General features: G+C 40.0%; 1 protein-coding gene and 1 pseudogene across 1 annotated transcript in view; one reads left to right on the top strand and one right to left on the bottom strand.

The window, feature by feature from the left end:
* Positions 1-17,344, bottom strand: part of LOC122907367 (cytospin-B-like) — a 699,233-nt gene that overhangs the window by 324,470 nt on the left and 357,419 nt on the right.
* LOC122907368 overlaps positions 1-17,344 on the top strand; it is a 45,836-nt pseudogene that overhangs the window by 17,878 nt on the left and 10,614 nt on the right.

Here is a 17,344-nt window from a genome sequence, read left to right on the forward strand (position 1 = left end):
TTGCGTTGAGAGAATGGGGGCCATCATATACAAACACTGGCCTGTTCTCCCTCTCAGCCTACAACCTGCTTCATCCTCACCAGTGTCTCTTGCTCCTCTGTGTGTAAGAGTGGCCAGTGCCCGAGATGCCTCTCCTCTGGGGCACCCGAGGCCCTCTCCTGCAATGATCCACTCTCCCTCCCTCTGTGGCTATACTCTGAGCAGACACACATGTGTTTGATTCCCCTGTCTTTGGGGGACACCACTGATGGTGCATCTCCCTCCAGCTCTGGCTCTCTGCACCTCTTCACAGTTACATGTTTCTGAGGTGCGGTCTGTGCCTGCTTTCTGACTTCATCATGTCTCATTTACACTTTTTTGCCCAAAATATTTGATCTCTTTATATTTTCATTGCTAAAGGAGGCATACATCCAAAATGTGTACATTTTAAGGCATGAAACAAAAGGTACGTGTGTGTTTACTGCCCATTGAGGAAAGAAAATAACCCAAACCCTAGAAATCCCTTTGTCCTCCTTCCACAATCCCATCTCCAAGTTAACTAGGGTTAACTAGTTAACTAGTGTCCCAGATTTTGTGTTACACATTCCCATGCTTTCCTGTATACTTTTGTCTAGCAAGTGTCTCTCAGTACTTTCCTTTTTTTTTTTTCCCTGAGTGAGAAAGAGAGAACTTGAGCAGGGAGGGGCGGAAGGAGGGAGAGAGAGACTCTCATGCAGACTCCAGGCTGAGTGCAGAGCCTGATGTGGAGCTCGAACTCAGGAGTCTGAGATTCTGACCTGAGTCAAAATCAAGAGTCAGATGCTTAACCAACTGAGACACCCAGGTTTCCGCCACCACTTTTTTAAAGTAGGCTCCACAGCCAGCATGGGGCTGGAACTCAGGACCCTGAGATCAGGAGCTATGGGCTCTACTGGCTGAGTCAGCCAGGTGCCCCTCCCTCAGCACTATCCTATTTTGTTTTACTTGTTTTGATTGGTGCATATCGGGAATCATAATTGATTCATTTTGTCTGCCTTGTTTCTGAGATTCATCCATTTTGATTACTGAGCTATAATTCACTATTTTCACACCTATCTAGCCTTTTCTACTTTGAATATAATATAACTCATTTATCTATCCTACTGATGATGAAAATTTTTTGTTCTTCTGATCTGTCTTCCACCTACCGACAGCTCTACCAAATCTGTGCTTATCACAGTCACTGGTATTTCCAAGTGAAGCAAGAACTATTACATTGGCACGAGCACCGTTCCCAGTGAGTGCTGAAGACACCTTCCTTGTGCTCACAACCTTCCCTGAGCTACTCTGTGGCCTTATCCTCTTTGACTGCACACCTTCTAAATGCTGGCTGTCCTCAGGGTTGAGTTGTGGGAGCTCCTCTTATGGAGACACCTTCTTCCTGGGTGTTCTCATCCATTCCCATGACTTTTAAGTCCTGTGCACTCCCAAGATGCACCCGAAATCCTTCCTCCCCTCTCCATTTCCATGGCCACCAAAGCTCCCTGCATGACTACAATATCCTTCCAGCTGAGCTGTGTTCACTCTTGTTCCAGTCTTTCCTGCCATCCTGCAGCAGCCAGAGCAACAGTTCTTAAGTGAGCTGGACAGATCATACCACTCTCTTACTTCAAGTCTTTGAGTGGCTTCCCTTTGTGAGGGGGATAACCCTAAGCTTCCCCTCCACCCATCTTCCAGCATCTACCCTCCTGTTTATTAATGTCTGTCCATTTGTATTCCCTGGAATTTTACAGAAATGGACTCTTTTTGTGGAGGATGCTGACTTCTTTTATTCAATTTAATTTTTTTATTTGATTTAATTTTTGAGATTCATCTATGAATGCAAAAATAGTTTATTTCTCTTTATTCCTCTTTATGTGTCCTTTAAAATGTGAATGCTGAGTAGTCATCAAATGGATATGTCACAATTTTCTGATTCACCTGTTAAAAGACATTTGCTCTGTTTCCTGTTTGTGGCTGTTGAAAACAAAGGTGCATGAACTTTCATGCACAAGTCTTTGTAGGATATATGCTTTTGTTTCTCTTAGTAATTATCTTTGTTTCTGAAGGCTATTTGCCCTAACTTTAGGGCTGTAGGGTGGTAGTTATTTCCATATGTTGAAGATATTATTGTCTTCAGACATAATATCATTTCTGTTGAGAAGTCAACTATCAATCTTATTGTTCCCCCATCTGAAAATTATGTATGTCTTTCCCCTCCTGCCCCATTCTGGCCGCTTTTAAGGTTTTCTGCTAATTGTTAGCAGTTTTTAAGGATGTGTCTCTATGTATATGAATATGTTGTTGATTTTTTAAAAAATCCAAAATTGGTGCCTAGCTGGCTCAGTCAGTGTAGTATGTGATTCTTGATCTTAACTTGTGAGTTCAAGCTCCATGTTGGCAAAGAGATTACTCACAAAAAAAGGATAAATAAATAAAAATGAAAATCTAAAAAAACAAAAAAACGTATCTTCTGGAGTTCTTTGAACTTGGAATATTGTATCTTTCTTCAGTTTTGCAAAATTCTCTCCCTCTACTTTTAACATCACTTTTATCACTTTTTTTTCTTTCCTCTCCTTTTGGTACTCCAATTATACAGACATTAGACCTGTCTTGTGCTCTATCTCTCTTATTGTCTTTATTGTCTGTTCTTTTGTGTCTTTATCCTTCAGTGTGGACATTTTCTCCTACAATTTATCTTCCCATTGTACTGACCAATTATTTCTTTGGCTATATTTTATTTTCTGTTAAATTATCTTTTGAAGTTTTTTAAGTCAGTTTTTTTTTTTTGTTTGGTTGTTTTGTTTTAGATCTAGAATTTCCACTTGATTCTTTTTAAAAATAGTGTTACTGCTGAGATTGCCCATCTTGCCCTCTACTCTCTGGCACTCCATGACCACAGTTATTGTCAAGTCTGCGTATGTTGATGTTATGCCTGCATCTCCTGGGGTCTCTTGCTGATGATTGCTTCCCTCTCAATTGTCAGTTATTTGAAAATGTCTCTTTCATATGCCTGGTTGTGTTTCATTGGATGCTCAGTGTCATGCTTTAAGAAGTCTAGGAATAATTTGATACTCAGGATGGTACCTTCCTCCAAGGAAGACTCACTTTTGCTTCTTGCTGGCATCTGGCAAAGTTAACGAGATTAACTGATTAATTGCATCACAAATCACAGTGATTTGAGGCTGATTTCCAGCCTTTTTGAGGACTTGTCCATGCATTTACCTCCAACAGTTCTGCCCCCTTCCCGGCCACCCTATTCCCCCCGCCCCTGCCAAGGCTAATGAGCTGTCCTGAAATTACTTCTCAAATATTAGGACTGGTCCTTCACATTCCTGGAGCAGGCATGGAGTAGGTGATGGTGTGGAGGTGGCAGGAAGGGAATGTAAGTCATGTTTCTAGAAGTTGTCTCCCAGGGCTGCCCCCTGCATTGCTTCACCTCAGGCCGCAGCCACCCCCTCCCATATACATAACCCCACAGGACACGTGCCTCAGTCTCCCCAGTGAGCTCTGTGGTGGTGTAGCTGTTGTTCAGCTTCTGCACTTTGTGGTTTCCTCACTTGCATAGTTACCCCAGGGTTGATTTATGGGAAGGGAGCCAGGAGCCCATGCTCTTCACCATGTTTGCAGGAATCAGAAACTCTTTCCAGTATTTTCATTCACTCCAAGTTACCTTGTGGCTTTGTCAAATTTAGAAATGTGTATGCAGCAGTTTTTGTTCAAAAGGACACAGATTAAATGTTATCAGTGAATATTGTGCTACTTTTGCTTGTTCCAATTTACAGATGATGAATTACAATAAATAAGACTAAATAAGAAAGGGAACATATTTGAGGCCATTAATTTTAATGTTCAGGGTTTCAATTCTGTTCCTATCACTTGCAAAATGCTGTTGTCTTTTCTGTTTTATATTCCTACTCATCTATTTAATATAATATAAATATTATTTATTTTTAACATTTAGCTTAGCCTGAGTGAAACAGAAAATTTGTCATAATGTAATATATTTCCATACTTTATATTTCAGAACTATTTTACTTTTAATCCAACAAATAATAAAGAACTGGTAAGCAACAGTAGAACACAGTAATATATTATTTGTGGGTAAGTAGAAATATTTTGATTTGTCTTAAATGTAGGGACAAGTATATGTTCATTCCCCAAGTACAGATGTTTTGGTAATGTAACCATACAGTATCTACTTAGGAAGCAATAAATATGTGTTAAAATGTTTTGATTTAATTATAGCATTTACTTTAGTCTCATTGGAAACTAGTGTATTGTCAGTAGCAGATAATTTTTTAAATTTATTTTTATTTATTTTCAGCATAACAGTATTCATTATTTTTTCACCACACCCAGTGCTCCATGCACTCCATGCTCTCTGTAATACCCACCACCTGGTACCCCAACCTCCCACCCACCCGCCAATTTAAACCCCTCAGATTGTTTTTTAAAGTCCATAGTCTCTCAGGGTTCACCTCCCCTTCCAATTTCCCCCAACTGCCTTCTCTTCTCTAACTCCCCATGTCCTCCATGCTATTTGTTATGCTCCACAAATAAGTGAAACCATATGATAATTGACTCTCTCTGCTTGACTGATTTCACTCAGCATAGTCTCTTCCAGTCCCATCCATGTTGCTACAAAAGTTGGGTATTCATCCTTTCTGATGGAGGCATAATACTGCATAGTGTATATGGACCACATCTTCCTTATCCATTCATCCGTTGAAGGGCATCTTGGTTCTTTCTACAGTTAATTTAAATTTCATTTAATTTTTTTTTTCTGTCTTTAAAAATATATTTTGCAGCATTTTTTTTTATGTTTACTGTTTTAGGGACAAAGCTATTTTTAATTTTTTTTTCCCAATTTATTTATTTTCAGAAAAACAGTATTCATTATTTTTTCACCACACCCAGTGCTCCATGCAAGCTGTGCCCTCTATAATACCCACCACCTGGTACCCCAACCTCCCACCCCCCCGCCACTTCAAACCCCTCAGACTGTTTTTCAGAGTCCATAGTCTCTCATGGTTCACCTCCCCTTCCAATTTACCCAAATTCCCTACTACTCTCTAACGCCCCTTGTCCTCCATGCTATTGGTTATGCTCCACAAATGAGTGAAACCATATGATAATTGACTCTCTCTGCTTGACTGATTTCACTCAGCATAATCTCTTCCAGTCCCGTCCATGTTGCTACAAAAGTTGGATATTCGTCCTTTCTGATGGAGGCATAATACTCCATAGTGTATATGGACCGCATCTTCCTTATCCATTCATCCGTTGAAGGGCATCTTGGTTCTTTCCATAGTTTGGCGACTGTGGCCATTGCTGCTATAAACATTGGGGTACAGATGGCCCTTCTTTTCACGACATCTGTATCTTTGGGGTAAATACCCAGGAGTGCAATTGCAGGGTCGTAGGGAAGCTCTATTTTTAATTTCTTGAGGAATCTCCACACTGTTCTCCAAAGAGGCTGCACCAACTTGCATTCCCACCAACAGTGTAAGAGGGTTCCCCTTTCTCCACATCCTCTCCAACACATGTTGTTTCCTGTTTTGTTAATTTTGGCCATTCTAACTGGTGTAAGGTGATATCTCAATGTGGTTTTAATTTGAATCTCCCTGAGGGCTAATGATGATGAGCATTTTTTCATGTGTCTGATAGCCATTTGTATTTCTTGATTGGAGAAGTGTCTGTTCATATCTTCTGCCCATTTTTTGATGTGTTTGTCTGTTTCGTGTGGGTTGAGTTTGAGGAGTTCATTATAGATCCTGGATATCAACCTTTTGTCTGTACTGTCATTTGCAAATATCTTCTCCCATTCCGTGGGTTGCCTCTTTGTTTTTTTGACTGTTTCCTTTGCTGTGCAGAAGCTTTTGATTTTGATGAAGTCATTTAATTTTTTAAAGTAATGAGGCAAATATTTATTTGAATGTATTTAACATGTTTAAAAAATACAGCATTTTTTCAAGACCTTGGTTTTTACCCCCTTTTAGAAAGGAATTAGCAAACAGATCAGCACTGTATATACTGACACAGGGCAGAATCATGAGATTAAAAAAACATCAAACTTAAACATAAAATTACCACATGACCCAGCAATTCCTAAATCCAAAGGAATTTAAAACAGGCATTCGGACAAATACAAACATAAAAACATTCATAGCAGCAGTATAATTGTCAGTAGCCAAAAGGTAGAAGCAAACCACATGTCCCGCAGCTAAGGAATGCATAAACAAAATGTGGTCCTTCCATACAATGGACTATGATTCGGCCATAAAAAGGAACGAGGCACTGACACCCACTACGACATGGATGAACCTCTTATACATCATGGTAAAGGAAAGAAGCCATACACAAAAAACCATGTGCTGTATGAGTCCATCGATGTGAAATGTCTGGAAGAGGAGAATCCACTGAGACAAAGTACAGAATGGTGGTTGTTGGACCTAAGGGAGGGGCATGCATGATAACTTAATGGAGGGGGTCTTCCTTTTGGGGTGATGAAAATGTCCTGAACTAGACAGAGGGGATGGTGCCCAGCGTTGTTAGTGTACTAAGTGTCCCCGAATTGTACACTTTAAAATGACTAATGGTCAGAATGCCTGGCTGGCTCTGTCAGTGGGGCACGTGGCTCTTGATCTTGGAGTTGTTTGGTGTAGAGATTACATCAAAATAAAATCGTTATTTATTTATTTATTAAGATTTTATTTATGTATTTGACAGAGATCACAAGTAGTCACAAGAGGCGGAGGGGGAAGCAGGCTCCTTGCTGAGCAGGGAGCCCAATGTGGGGCTCAAACCCAGGACCCTGAAGGCAGAGGCTTAACCCACTGAGCCACCAGGGCACCCCTCAAAATAAAATCTTTATAATTATTGAATTTATATTTTAAAAATATTTAAAGCATAAAATCTATTAAAAATAATAAAATGATTAATGGTTAATTTTATGTTATGTGAACTTTACCTCAATTGAAAATGCAAAACAGAAACAAAAACACTGATTCAGTCACCAATTTTCAGTGCTAGTTGTAACTTCTGGTACTTATTGTAGCTTTAATGCCTTAGAAATATAGCATTCAGATTTTCATTTACTACCATTTAAAGTCAAAATCATTTGTGGCATTTTTTAAAAACACATTTGCTTTTCTTTCCGAATGCTTTCAGATGTTCCTTGAGGCAGGTTCTCTTATCTGAGGAGGTTGCAAAGCTCTGACCCTGTTTAGATGCATTCCTTTTGATTTTGTGGTTATAATAGTTCTTTGTTTTAGAAACCAGGTCTTTTTGTAGTACTGATTATTTTTTCTGTACCCCTCAGTATGAAGAGGAAGATATACTTGCTCACAGTGCCCACGTTTAACAGAAAAAGTGAGTAATGCTTCCTGCATTTTTATATGTCAGATGTTGTAGAGAGTAAATATGTGTAAGCTTAGTCACTTCAGGCTACTCTTTGTTTGTCTTCATAGTACACCATGGGCAAATCATTGGACATTTTTACTTGGGTCCTTTACTGTATTGAATTGTCAGCTGAAAATAATGGAACCATTGTTCAAAATAAAATATTATGTAAAAGAAATTTGACTATCCTGAGAAAATATCCCCCAAAAAGTGATGCCTGTACTAATATATGTGTGCATATGACAAAGAATGAAAAGTTAGTTCGGAGTGATATAATAAAGAGTTGAATGTGAGTGGCTCATTTTTAGGCTACCCAGTTCTCAGAATAATAAAACATGATCTTACATATTTAGACGTTTCAGAGCCAGTACAAAGGTGGTGCATCAGATGCATCAGGCAAGTTATCTTGCCTGCCTGCTCACCTGGAGCCATTGTCGCATCTGAGGTGGACCTCGGGTCCCGTTTCCTGCCACAATTTCTGCATTTGACACCCATGTAAGCTGCCCTCAGTGAGCACCTGATGGTGTTTCTTCTGCTTCCTTTCTTCAATCTTGGTAGGATTTATAGAAATTTAGTTTTAAGAGGGCATGCAAAAAAAATTTTTGAGATGGATGAATACAAAGATGATTCTGTCCAAACCTCTTTTTCACAAGTCAAAGTTATCAAACAATAAAGTCAATTCTCATTATGTGTGGCAGTTAAGTTTCACAAAGTCTCTGCAGACCTCAGCGAGTACAAAATCATTGCTCCTAGGAGAAGTATAGGATTAGATTCCTGCCAGCCTTGGGTCATAGCAGTTTCCCCCACAGATAGATACATAACCTTGTCTTATGTGTGTTTTCTTTTGAAGACACCGTATTTAATACATAATGTTAATGCATTAGCGCTGACTCACAGACAACAGCTCTGAAACGCATACCTGAATGACGTTTATCTAATTCAGGTATATTCTCTGGAAGGTACGTCATTAGACTGCCTTTCAGTACCATGTTTGCATTAGTTTAAATACTGCTCTCACCAAGTAAAAACACCTCAAAAACATGACCCACGCGGTGGTAAGCAGACCCTGGAAAGACACTTGTTTACAGTTTGAAAGCTGGAATAAGAAGGCAGCGCATGTCTTCACTGGACTCAGCTAGGAACGTGTGCACAGGGAGAGTCAGATTTTTGCCACTCCGCATTTGCATGTGCCTACAAACCATCATGAAGGGGCCACAAGGGTTGATTTTGGGGTTATAAATTGTAGCGAGTAGGTGAGTTTGCAAATACAAAACCCACAAGTCACGACAATGCCTTGTAAGGAAGTAGAGCAGCTCTTAGGAAGAACTTGATGGCCTCCCTTGACCAGTGATTGTTTTTTGACCCTCCTGTGTTCAGGGCAGAAAAGGTGAGCCCAAGGATCTTCTCTGTGTCGTTAGAGAAGGGGGCAGCAAACTTGCTGTATCACATGGCAAATGAAGGCATTTCTCTGATTGATTCATTCACTGTACATTCATTGTGGGGCGCCACTCACCTCTCTGGGTTCTTTCTACATTTTGTCTCCAAGACATTGCCTAAGAAAGATGGCTCTTGTGCCTTATTTTATGTAGTACAGATTTCATGAGGTGTCTGGGGCATGTCTGTGTACAGTACTTAATTTCTACTGATGGGAAACTAGTTTATGGGAAAAGTTTATAGTTATAAGACGGGAATAATTATTTTGTGATATCTTACAACTGGAGCATGCTTTTGCACAAGACAGACATTAGTCCCTTTTATCAGTCTCTAAAACCTCGGTAAGAGAAGTTGAATAGATATAAACAAGTGGTTAAACACTTTTTCATTTGCTTGAAGCAAACAGTTTAATGAACCCCGTGCACAGCCCTTCACTTGCTCCTAGCAAATCTTCAGAGGTTCAGAATGGCCTGCACCATGGCAATTCATGGGGAAGAGATTTCCTAGTGATTGGTTTTTTTGATTTTTATCTTTTTTCCTACTGTAAATCAATGTAATTTATAAAATATGCCATACTGACAAATGCTTTGTTTTATACTACTGACTAATGCTTTGTTTTATATTTATCACCAACATAATGTGTAATCTGTCTTATGAAAGGCAGACCTTCAACAAGCTTCTGGGAAAATTTAGCCAGTCACTCTTTCATTTGAATTTAGCACAAATACTTTCCATGACAACGGAAGGGAAGCTGGTTGTCTGGGACATCCACTGCCCACCATAGCCTACCTCCGCCTCTGTGGGCTTTTCTCAAATCACACCTTGTAAATTGGTCCATTTTCAGAAAGAGGGCATCACTTGTGCTCACTACAGTGGATCTGTAATTAACTTAATAAAAAAGCAGCTATCAGTGATTGCCAAAGTATATTACAACCCTTTTGGATGTATACACCTATTTTGTATATTCAGTGCATATTTCTGGAGAAAGTCCTTATTAACTGGGAATATTTGGTGCCTCTGAGGAAAAGAACAGAGAAGCGGGATCAAGGGTGGGGTTGGCTTCACCTCTTCTCATGATCCCATTTGTACTAATTGGTTTGCTTTAAAAATATATATATTTTTATAAACATATAATGCATTATTAGCCCCAGGGGTACAGGTCTGTGAATCGCCAGGTTTACATACTTCCCAGCACTCTCCATAGCGCATACCCTCCCCAATGTCCAAAACCCCACCACCCTCTCCTTACCCCTCTCCCCCCAGAAACTCTGTTTGTTTTGTGAGATTAAGAGTCTCTTATGGTTTGTTTTCCTCCCGATCCTATCTTGTGTCATTTATTCCTTCCTACCCCACAAACCTCCCACGTTGCATCTCCACTTCCTCATATCGGGGAGATCATATGAGAGTTGTCTTTTTTCCAACTGACTTATTTTGCTAAGAATAATACTCTCTAGTTCCATCCATGTCATCGCAAATTGCAAGAATTCATTTCTTTTGATGGCTGCAATATATATATATACCACATCTTCTTTATCCATTCATCTGTTGTTGGATATCTAGGTTCTTTCCATAGTTTGGGATTGTGGACATTGCTGCTATAAATATTTGGGTGCACCTGCCCTTCGGATCACTACATTTGTATCTTTAGGGTAAATACCCAGTAGTGCCATTGCTGGGTCATAGGGTAGCTCTATTTTCAAATTTTGGAGGAACCTCCATGCTGTTTTCCAGAGTGGTTGCACCAGCATGCATTCCCACCAACAGTGTAGGAGGGTTCCCCTTTCTCTGCATCCTCGCCAGCATCTGTCATTCCCTGACTTGTTAATTTTAGCCATCCTGACTGGTGTGAGGTGCTATTTCATTGTGGTTTTGATTTGTATTTCCCTGATGCCGAGTGATGTGGAGCACTTTTTCATGTGTCTGTTGGCCATCTGGATGTCTTCTTTGCAGAAATGTCTGTTCATGTCCTCTGCCCATTTTTTTTCCTTTTTTTTCCAATTTATTTATTGTCAGAAAAACAGTATTCATTATTTTTTCACCACACCCAGTGCTCCATGCAAGCCGTGCCCTCTGTAATACCCACCACCTGGTACCCCAACCTCCCACCCCCCCGCCACTTCAAACCCCTCAGATTGTTTTTCAGAGTCCATAGTCTCTCATGGTTCACCTCCCCTTCCAATTTACCCAAAAGCACATACCCTACACAATATCCATAACCCTACCCCCCTTCTCCCAACCCCCATCCCTGCAGCAACCCACAGTTAGTTTCGTGAGATTAAGAGTCACTTATGGTTTGTCTCCCTCCCTATCCCATCTTGTTTCATGGATTCTTCTCCTACCCACTTAAGCCCCCATGTTGCATCACCACTTCCTCATATCAGGGAGATCATATGATAGTTGTCTTTCTCCGCTTGACTTATTTCGCTAAGCATGATACGCTCTAGTTCCATCCATGTTGTCGCAAATGGCAAGATTTCGGGGTTTTTTTGATGGCTGCATAGTATTCCATTGTGTATATATACCACTTCTTCTTGATCCATTCATCTGTTGATGGACATCTAGGTTCTTTCCATAGTTTGGCTATTGTGGACATTGCTGCTATAAACATTCGGGTGCACGTGCCCCTTTGGATCACTACGTTTGTATATTTAGGGTAAATACCCAGTAGTGCAATTGCTGGGTTATAAGGCAGTTCTATTTTCAACATTTGAGGAACCTCCATGCTGTTTTCCAGAGTGGTTGCACCAGCTTGCATTCCCACCAACAGTGTAGGAGGGTTCCCTTTTCTCCTCATCCTCGCCAGCATCTGTCATTTCCTGACTTGTTGATTTTAGCCATTCTGACTGGTGTGAGGTGATATCTTATTGTGGTTTTGATTTGTATTTCCCTGATGCCGAATGATATGGAGCACTTTTTCATGTGTCTGTTGGCCATCTGGATGTCTTCTTTGCAGAAACGTCTGTTCATGTCCTCTGCCCATTTCTTGATTGGATTATTTGTTCTTTGGGTTGAGTTTGTTAGGTTCTTTATAGATTTTGGACACTGGTCCTTTATCTGATATGTCGTTTGAAAATATCTTCTCCCATTCTGTCAGTTGTCTTTTGATTTTGTTAACTGGTTCCTTTGCTGTGAAAAAGCTTTTGATCTTGATGAAACCCCAATAGTTCATTTTTGCCTTTGCTTCCCTTGCTTTTGGCGATGTTCCTAGGAAGATGTTGCTGCGGCTGAGGTCGAAGAGGTTGCTGCCTGTGATCTCCTCAAGGATTTTGATGGCTTCCTTTCTCACATTGAGGTCCTTAATCCATTTTGAGTCTATTTTTGTGTGTGGTGTAAGGAAATGGTCCAATTTCATTTTTCTGCAGGTGGCTGTCCAATTTTCCCAACACCATTTATTAAAGAGGCTGTCTTTTTTACATTGGATATTCTTTCCTGCTTTGTCAAAGATTAGTTGACCATCGAGTTGAGGGTCTATATCTGGGCTCTCTATTCTGTTCCATTGATCTATGTGTCTGTTTTTGTGCCAGTACCATGCTGTCTTGATGATGACAGCTTTGTAATAGAGCTTGAAGTCCGGAATTGTGATGCCACCAACTTTGGCTTTGTTTTTCAATATCCCTTTGGCTATTCGAGGTCTTTTCTGGTTCCATATAAATTTTAAAATTATTTGTTCCATTTCTTTGAAAAAGATGGATGGTACTTTGATAGGAATTGCATTAAATGTGTAGATTGCTTTAGGTAGCATAGACATTTTCACAATATTTATTCGTCCAATCCAGGAACATGGAACGTTTTTCCATTTCTTTGTGTCTTCCTCAATTTCTTTCATGAGTACTTTATAGTTTTCTGAGTATAGATTCTTAGCCTCTTTGGTTAGGTTTATTCCTAGGTATCTTATGGTTTGGGGTGCAATTGTAAATGGGATTGTCTCCTTAATTTCTTTCTTCTGTCTTGTTGTTGGTGTAGAGAAATGCAACTGATTTCTGTGCACTGATCTTATATCCTGACACTTTACTGAATTCCTGTACAAGTTCTAGCAGTTTTGGAGTGGAGTCTTTTGGGTTTTCCACATAGAGTATCATATCATCTGCGAAGAGTGATAATTTGACTTCTTCTTTGCTGATTTGGATGCCTTTAATTTCCTTTTGTTGTCTGATTGCTGAGGCTAGGACTTCTAGTACTATGTTGAATAGCAGTGGTGATAATGGACATCCCTGCCATGTTCCTGACCTTAGTGGAAAAGCTTTCAGTTTTTCTCCATTGAGAATGATATTTGTGGTGGGTTTTTCATAGATGGCTTTGGTTATATTGAGGTATGTGCCCTCTCTCCCTACACTTTGAAGAGTTTTGATCAGGAAGGGATGCTGTACTTTGTCAAATGCTTTTTCAGCATCTATTGAGAGTATCATATGGTTCTTGTTCTTTCTTTTATTGATGTATTGTATCACATTGACTGATTTGCGGATGTTGAACCAACCTTGCAGCCCTGGGATAAATCCCACTTGGTCGTGGTGAATAATCCTTTTAATGTACTGTTGAATCCTATTGGCTAGTATTTTGGTGAGAATTTTCGCATCTGTGTTCATCAAGGATATTGGTCTATAGCTCTCTTTTTTGATGGGAACCTTGTCTGGTTTTGGGATCCAGGTGATGCTGGCCTCATAAAATGAGTTTGGAAGTTTTCCTTCCATTTCTATTTTTTGGAACAGTTTCAGGAGAATAGGAATTAGTTCTTGAAATGTTTGGTAGAATTCCCCCGGGAAGCCGTCTGGCCCTGGGCTTTTGTTTGTTTGGAGATTTTTAATGACTGTTTTAATCTCCTTACTGGTTATGGGTCTGTTCAGGCTTTCTATTTCTTCCTGGTTCAATTTTGGTAGTTTATATATTTCTAGGAATGCATCCATTTCTTCCAGATTGTCAAATTTGTTGGCGTAGAGTTGCTCATAGTATGTTCTTATAATAGTTTGTATTTCTTTGGTGTTAGTTGTGATCTATCCTCTTTCATTCATGATTTTATTTATTTGGGTCCTTTCTCTTTTCTTTTTGATAAGTCTGGCCAGGGGTTTATCAATTTTATTAATTCTTTCAAAGAACCAGCTCCTAGTTTCGTTGATTTGTTCTATTGTTTGTTTTTTTGTTTTTTTGTTTTTTTTTTTTGGTTTCTATTTCATTGATTTCTGCTCTGATCTTTATGATTTCTCTTCTCCTGCTGGGCTTAGGGTTTCTTTCTTGTTCTTTCTCCAGCTCCTTGAGGTGTGGGGTTAGGTTGTGTACCTGAGACCTTTCTTGTTTCTTGACAAATGCTTGTACCGCTATATATTTTCCCCTCAGGATTGCCTTTGTTGTGTCCCACAGATTTTGAACCGTTGTATTTTCATTATCATTTGTTTCCATGATTTTTTTCAATTCTTCTTTAATTTCCCGGTTGACCCATTCATTCTTCAGAAGGATGCTGTTTAGTCTCCATGTTTTGGGTTCTTTCCAAGCTTCCTCTTGTGGTTGAGTTCTAGCTTCAGAGCATTGTGGTCTGAAAATATGCAGGGAATGATCCCAATCTTTTGGTATCGGTTGAGTCCTGATTTAGGACCGAGGATGTGATCTATTCTGGAGAATGTTCCATGTGCACTAGAGAAGAATGTGTATTCTGTTGCTTTGGGATGAAATGTTCTGAATATATCTGTGATGTCCATCTCATCCAGTGTATCATTTAAGGCCTTTATTTCCCTGTTGATCTTTTGCTTGAATGATCTGTCCATTTTAGTGAGGGGAGTGTTAAAGTCCCCTACTATTATTGTATTATTGTTGATGTGTTTCTTTGATTTTGTTATTAATTGGTTTATATAGTTGGCTGCTCCCACATTGGGGGCATAGATATTTTAAAATGTTAGATCTTCTTGTTGGACAGACCCTTTGAGTATGATATAGTGTCCTTCCTCATCTCTTATTATAGTCTTTGGCTTAAAATCTAATTGATCTGATATAAGGATTGCCACTCCTGCTTTTTTCTGATGTCTATTAGCATGGTAAATTCTTTTCCACCCCCTCACTTTAAATCTGGAGGTGTCTTCGGGCTTAAAATGAGTTTCTTGAAGGCAACATATAGATGGGTTTTGTTTTTTTATCCATTCTGATACCCTGTGTCTTTTGATTGGGGCATTTAGCCCATTAACATTCAGGGTAACTATTGAGAGATATGAATGATATGATTCATTGTATTGCCTGTAAGGTGACTGTTACTGTATATTGTCTCTTTTCCTTTCTGATCTACCACTTGTAGGCTCTCTCTTTGCTTAGAGGACCCCTTTCAGTATTTCCTGTAGAGCTGGTTTGGTGTTTGCAAATTCTTACAGTTTTTGTTTGTGCTGGAAGCTTTTAATCTCTCCTTCTATTTTCAATGATAGCTTAGCTGGGTATAGTATTCTTGGCTGCATGTTTTTCTCGTTTAGTGCTCTGAAAATATCATGCCAGCTCTTTCTGGCCTGCCAGGTCTCTGTGGATAAATCAGCTGCCAATCTAATACTTTTACCATTGTATGTTACAAACTTCTTTTCCCGGGCTGCTTTCAGGATTTTCTCTTTGTCACTAAGGCTTGTAAATTTTACTATTAGGTGACGGGGTGTGGGCCTATTCTTATTGATTTTGAGGGGCGTTATCTGAACCTCCTGAATTTTGATGCTCGTTCCCTTTGCCATATTGGGGAAATTCTCCCCAATAATTCTCTCCAGTATACCTTCTGCTCCCCTCTCTCTTTCTTCTTCTGGAATCCCAATTATTCTAATGTTGTTTCGTCTTATGGTGTCACTTATCTCTCGAATTCTCCCCTCATGGTCCAGTAGCTGTTTGTCCCTCTTTTGCTCAGCTTCTTTATTCACTGTCATTTGGTCTTCTATATCGCTAATTCTTTCTTCTGCCTCATTTATCCTAGCAGTGAGAGCCTCCATTTTTGATTGAACCTCATTAATAGCTTTTTTGATTTCAACTTGGTTAGATTTTAGTTCTTTTATTTCTCCAGAAAGGGCTTTTATATCTCTGGAGAGGGTTTCTCTAATATATTCCATGCCTTTTTCAAACCCGGATAGAACCTTGAGAATTGTCATTTTGAACTCTAGATCTGACATATTACCAATGTCTGTATTGATTAGGTCCCTAGCCTTCAGTACTGCCTCTTGTTCTTTTTTTTGTTGTGACTTTTTCCGCCTTGTCATTTTGTCCAGCTAAGAGTATATGAAGGAGCAAGTAAAATACTAAAAGGGTGGCAACAATCCCAGGAAAATATGCTTTAACCAAATCAGAAGAGATCCCAAATCGTGAGGGGGTATTTCTCCCCCCTCACGATTGGGTGAGGGATCTCCTCTGATTGGGATCTCCTCTGATTGGGATCTCCCAATCTCTTCTGATTAGGATCTCTTCTGATTTGGGGATAAAAAGAGGTTCCAAAAGAAAGAAAGAAAAAAAAATTAAAAAAAGAGATTGAATTAAAAATTCAATCAAGAATTAAAAAAGAGATTGAAGAGATTGGGATCTCTTCTGATTTGGGGATAAAAAGAGGTTCAAAAATAAAGAAAGAAAAAAAGAAAATAAAGAATTAAAAAAAAGAAAACGAATAAAGAAAAGTATAAAAAAGAATATATATATATATATATATTAGATAAAGTAGTTAAAAAACGTTAAAAAAGAAAAGGGTAAAAGTTAAAAAAATTTTAGCAGAAGAAGAGAAAAAAAATCAAAAAGAAAAAAATTAAAATAACTGCAAGACTAAGAAATCACAGGGAGAAAGCCATGAGTTCCGTGGTTTGTTTTTTCCTCCTCTGGAATTCTGCTGCTCTTCTTGGTATTGAAACTGCACTCCTTGGTAGGTGAACTTGGTCTTGCCTGGATTTCTTGTTGATCTTCTGGGGGAGGGGCCTGTTGTATTGATTCTCAAGTGTCTTTGCCCCAGGCGGAATTGCACCGCCCTTACCAGGGGCCGGGCTGAGTGATCCGCTCGGCTTTGCTTTCAGGAACTTTTGTTCCCTGAGCGCTTTCCATAGAGTTTTGGAGGACAGGAATACAAATGGCGGCCTCCTGTTCTCTGGCCCGGAGGAGCCAAGAGCCTGGCGCCCCGCTCCCCAGTGTGCCCTCAGTGAACAGCTCCTAGTAACTCCCGTCTGCCTGACCTCTGGCCACGCTCTGAGCTCACCGAGCCTGCGACCCGTTCAAGGCAACACCGAGCTGTGAGCTTACTGTCGGCTCTGTCTCTATAGCCGGCTTTCCCGTTCCAATATCCGCAAGCTCTGCAACACTCAGACACCCCCGATCCTTCTGTGACCCTGCGAGACCAGAGGCCACGCTGACCCCACGTGGGCTTCGCCCCGGTTTAGCCTCTGGGGCGATGTCCCTCAGCGGAACAGACTTTTAAAAGTCCTGATTTTGTGCTCCGTTGCTCCACCGCTTACCGGGAGCCCCCCCCCCCCCCCCCGGGGTCTATCTTCCCGTCGCTTTGGATTCACTTCTCCTCCAGTCCTACCTTTCA

The sequence above is a fragment of the Neovison vison genome, chromosome 5 (assembly GCF_020171115.1).
Source record: "Neovison vison isolate M4711 chromosome 5, ASM_NN_V1, whole genome shotgun sequence".
Lineage (NCBI taxonomy): Eukaryota > Metazoa > Chordata > Mammalia > Carnivora > Mustelidae > Neogale > Neogale vison.